Here is a 4,663-nt window from a genome sequence, read left to right as displayed (position 1 = left end):
GATCTGTCATACAGGTCCCGTACCCACTATGGACTCCAGCTCTCACAAAGGTGACAAACATGATTTGACATATGACATGAACCAAACTCTGTACCTTTTGGAGAGAAATAAATCATTTATTATTATTTTGGGGTAAACATTTCTGCTTCTTAGCCTTTTGGCTAGTTTTGACTACATTTACGGGCGGGTGCCAAGTAAATGTAGCGTGTAGTGTGTATGTGTGTGTTTATTGTGTGTGTTGAGGTGTTATGCCATGTTCGTCCAATTGCATGAACTTTCGTACTATGCGACACGTGTTGAGGATTGCGGCTTTTTGTAGTAAAATGTAGATGGAGTCTTTAAGTTCTATTAGTTTGAGGCTGTGGTGGAGGTGATTGGGTATGACACCCGTGGTGGAGACGACTATTGGTACTACGTATACTTTATCTTGTCTCCAAATTCTCGTGACCTCTTCTTTAAGTTCTTCATATTTGCTTATTTTTTCTACTATTGTTTTTTGTAAGTTATGGGTGTTGGGTACTGCGATATCTATAAGGTAGGTGACTTTGTTTATTTTATCCTGAAGGGTGATATCTGGTCTATTATAGTGGACAGTTCTATCTGTTAGTATTGCGCGATCGTAGTAAAGTTTATGTGTATTGTTTTCTAGAACTGTTTGTGGTGTGTACTTGTAGTAGGGTGTGTTTGTGTCTTGTATGAGTTTGTGTTTGAGTGCTAGCTTTTGGTGAATGATGTTTGCAACCTGGTTGTGTCTGTGAGTGTAGTCTGTCTGTGTGAGTGTTGTGCATGCCCCTGTAATGTGTTGTATGGTCTCTGGTTGTGTGTGGCATTTGCGGCATTTGTCGTTGGTGGCTGTGGGGTCTTTGATAATATATTTTCTGTAGTTTTTGGTGTTAATAATCTGATCTTGGATTGCTATGATAAATCCTTCGGTTTCAGGGAACAGGTTACCGATTTTGAGCCATTTGTTCGAGGCTATCGTGTCTATGTGTGGTTGTTCCAGGTCGTGTGGGTGTCGCCCGTGCAGGACTTTCTTTTTCCAGTCCTCTATTTTTTGTATTTGTGGGTCAGTAGTGTTGTTGTGTTGTGTGTCTGTTTGTTCGTGTAAGTTGAGTGGGGTGAAGTTGTGATCATTTAGCGTAACCGATTTATGGATGATACTGGTGTGTGATTTTGTGTGGAAGAATGTTTTCAGCCTATGAATTTGTTTCTGCCAAAGATAGTTGATGTCTATTAGGCCTCTCCCTCCGTTTTGGCGTTTGATTGTGAGTCGCTCTATTGCGGATTTCGGGTGAAGATTATTGTGTTTGGTGAGTGTGGTGCGTGTTGTTTGTTCGATTTGTTGTATGTCAGTTTTGGACCATTTTATAATTCCAAACGAGTAGGTCAATATTGGAATTGCATAGGTGTTCAATGCTTTCATGAAATGTTTTCCAGAGAGTTGTTTTTTGCATATTGCGGTCACTCTCCGTTTATACTCTGAAATTAATGTGTTTTTAATAGAGGTATGGTCCAATCCTTTGAGTTGTTTATAGCCTAGGTATTTGTACAGATCTGTTGGTTCCATAGCTGCAATTGTGTCTGAAGTGTTAACGGTGTAGTCTCCTGGTTTTATTTTGCCCCTAATTATGTGAAGTGTTTTGCATTTGTCCAGTCCAAATTGCATGTTGATGTCTGTACTGAATTCTGTGGTGATGTCTATTAATTGTTTCATTTCTCTCTCTGTTTTTGTGTATAGTTTAATGTCATCCATGTAGATGAGGTGTGATATTGTGATTTCGTCTGTTGTGGTGTGTTTAAGAGGGTATCCGGCTTGACAGTTGTTGAGTAGGTTGGACAAGGGGTTCAGCGCTAGACAGAACCATAATGGACTCAGGGAGTCGCCCTGATAAATACCTTTTCTAATAGATATTTGTCGTGTTGTGATAGTGTCGTTGTTGTAATGTAAGTGTAATGTTGTTTTCCAGCGGGCCATGATGTGATGGAGGAAGTCTATTATTTTAGGGTTTATTTTGTAAATGTGTAATATTTGGATTAACCATGTATGTGGGATACTATCAAAAGCTTTTTTGTAGTCTATGTATGTACAGTGCAGATTTCTATTTTTGGTGGTAGCATGTTTGTGTATTACCGAGTCTATAATTAATTGTTCCTTACATCCCATGTGGCCTCTTCTACACCCTTTCTGTTCCTCTGCTATAATGTTATGGTGTTCAATGTGCTTGTTGATTTTATTTGTGAGTACGGAGGTGAGTATTTTGTATATTGTGGGAAGACATGTGATTGGTCTGTATTGGGAAGGTTGAGATGAGTATTGAGCCTTTGGTAGCATATAAGTTATTCCGGTTGCGATGAAATCAGGTATGTTTTGTTTTCCTAGGACTATATCTGTGAAGTTTTTTGCGATAATTTTGTGTAGTGAGTCAAATTTTTTGTACCAATAATTGTGTATTTTGTCAATACCAGGCGATTTCCAGTTGTGTAATTTAGCTGTAGTGTAATTAATATCTGATTCAGAAATGTTTGTGAATTCCATTTCTTCTAGTGCATTCCATTTGGTTGTTTCCTCAGTGATCCTAGGTGGATTTATCGTTATGTTGAACCTGGTCTTCCCAAATACCAGCCCAAAATGATTCTAATTGTTCTGTTGTTGGTAATTGTGTGTTAGTGTTGATGTCAGTTGTTGTGTGTATTTGTGATTTGTGTAAGTTTCTGTAGAAGTTCTTTTCGTTAGTAGCAAACATGGTGTTATCGTGTTTGCGCTCTTGTGCCTTATTGTATCGCCTTAGCCTATGGACTTTTAGTGCGAGCTTCTGTTTTAATGTGTCTAAGAACTCCTCAGGTTTTCTGTTGTCGTTCTCGTGTCTAGTGTGTGTTGTCATGTTCTTGAAAATAGCTTCGACTCTTTTAACTACTCTATTAGATCTATTGTTGTTTATATATTGCGTTAGTCTACCGCAGTCGGCTCGTAATTTTTCGATATCTCTTTCGAGTCTTTGTTGCCATGGTGGTTTATTTACTGTTCTTGGTCTTGTGTTGCCGGTGTATTCTGTAATTTTATAATTAAGCTCTTCGGATATGACTAGCGCTGTGCAGTATATCAGTGTGTGTATGTCTATAATTGTCATGTTTTCATCTATGTATTGGTGTAGTATGATAGTATTAAATATACGTACTAAGTGAGTAAGTTTTGGTGTGTATTTAAGTTTAGGTAGTTTCGGACGAACTGCTGGGTCCATCCCCGAGTACTGTGTTAAAGCAGTTTTAAGTTTTTCGTGTATTTCTTGGATGTACGTGTCTGATAACTGATTTTGATGGAAATTTTCTAGCGTCTCGATATCGTTTTCTAGCGTTATGGTAATGTTTTCAGTTTGTGTGGATGTGTGTGTGCCTTGTGAGTATGGTGGTGTGTGAGTGTACGGTTGAGATTGTGTGTTCGTTTGAGATTGAGTAGGTGAGTGCGATTGTACTTGTGTTGTGTTTTGTGTTGCCGTGTGTGTTTCTGTCATAGGAATATAACTTAAAGTCTCTAGCTGTTCCCGCACTTCTTCCTTCAGTTTATCTATTTCTACTTGGGATAGAAGTTTATTCCTAACTATTGTTCTTCTTTGATCTGAAATGCGTTGTTCTGAGACACTAATTTCGGGGTACTGTCGAGTGAAAAGTTCATGCAACTGTTGGCGGTAAGTGGTCATGTCGGTCTCTAATTTGGTGATGTGAAAGTAGGTTCGCATGATAAAGGTATTCACTTCTTTGCTCCATCTCATGCGAACTCTTGGTTTTCCAGCTTTGGTGGACGCGGGCAAAAAGGCACTTGCCCCCCGCGCAACATTCAAAGCTGGTAGTGGTGGATAATATCTCATACTAGTATGAGGAGGTGATGAGTGTGTGGGAGGTGACGATGGTATCGATGGTGATGATGCTCTGGAGGGTGTGTAAGAAATGGTACTAGGGCTAAATGGTTCTATTGGAGTGTCTGTACGGTCTGTATGTCTGTCACCATCGTCACTGTTGTCGGCTGTAGTATCTTTGTCGGTGGGAGCCCGCCTGTTCAACTCCTCACCGCTGACGGTTCGCATGCTGTGACACCCAGCGTCAGCTCCAGGTGTGCCCCGGCGATCGCCCCCGGGCAGCGGCCCTATACGTTTACTTTTAGAACGAGTCTCCATGTTAATGGGTTACCTTTGCCTTGTTAGCCGTATAAGTTTCGATAGTATACGTGTCCGCCCCCCACGTGGTCTGATGTTCGACGCGGACGTAAGGTAGGAATTTAGGGGGCTATTATTATTATTATTATTTATTATTATTTCATCAATCAGTTAGGCTATCTATATCTATATACATCTACATAACCACGAGGATACACAAAAAACGATGTCCTAAATATCTAAAAAACTTATGAATAACTATTTTCAACGCCTTATCTGTCTCTGTCATCATTATTTTATACAGACTGTAATACATCACCTATAAGGGTTTTTCCACGGTTTTTTCTTTATGAAAAAATGCTTGATACATTTTTTTTAGTACGTACGTGGTATCTTATTCACACGCTCACACACTCGCATAGATACTCACACAGACAGGAATGTTCTCGAACACTAGAAAGTAGACGACGATACAAGTTGGCAAAAACATGATTGATGGGTTTTGAACCGACGCG

At 39.7% G+C, this 4,663-nt stretch overlaps 1 pseudogene; it reads right to left on the bottom strand.

Annotated features, from left to right (window-relative positions):
- Positions 1 to 226: 226 nt before the first annotated feature.
- Positions 227 to 4,273, bottom strand: LOC124641709 (annotated as a pseudogene).
- Between the last annotated feature and the right edge of the window lie 390 nt (positions 4,274 to 4,663).

The sequence above is a fragment of the Helicoverpa zea genome, chromosome 23 (assembly GCF_022581195.2).
Source record: "Helicoverpa zea isolate HzStark_Cry1AcR chromosome 23, ilHelZeax1.1, whole genome shotgun sequence".
NCBI classification, from domain to species: Eukaryota; Metazoa; Arthropoda; class Insecta; order Lepidoptera; family Noctuidae; genus Helicoverpa; species Helicoverpa zea.
This window is presented reverse-complemented; position numbering and strand designations above follow the sequence as displayed.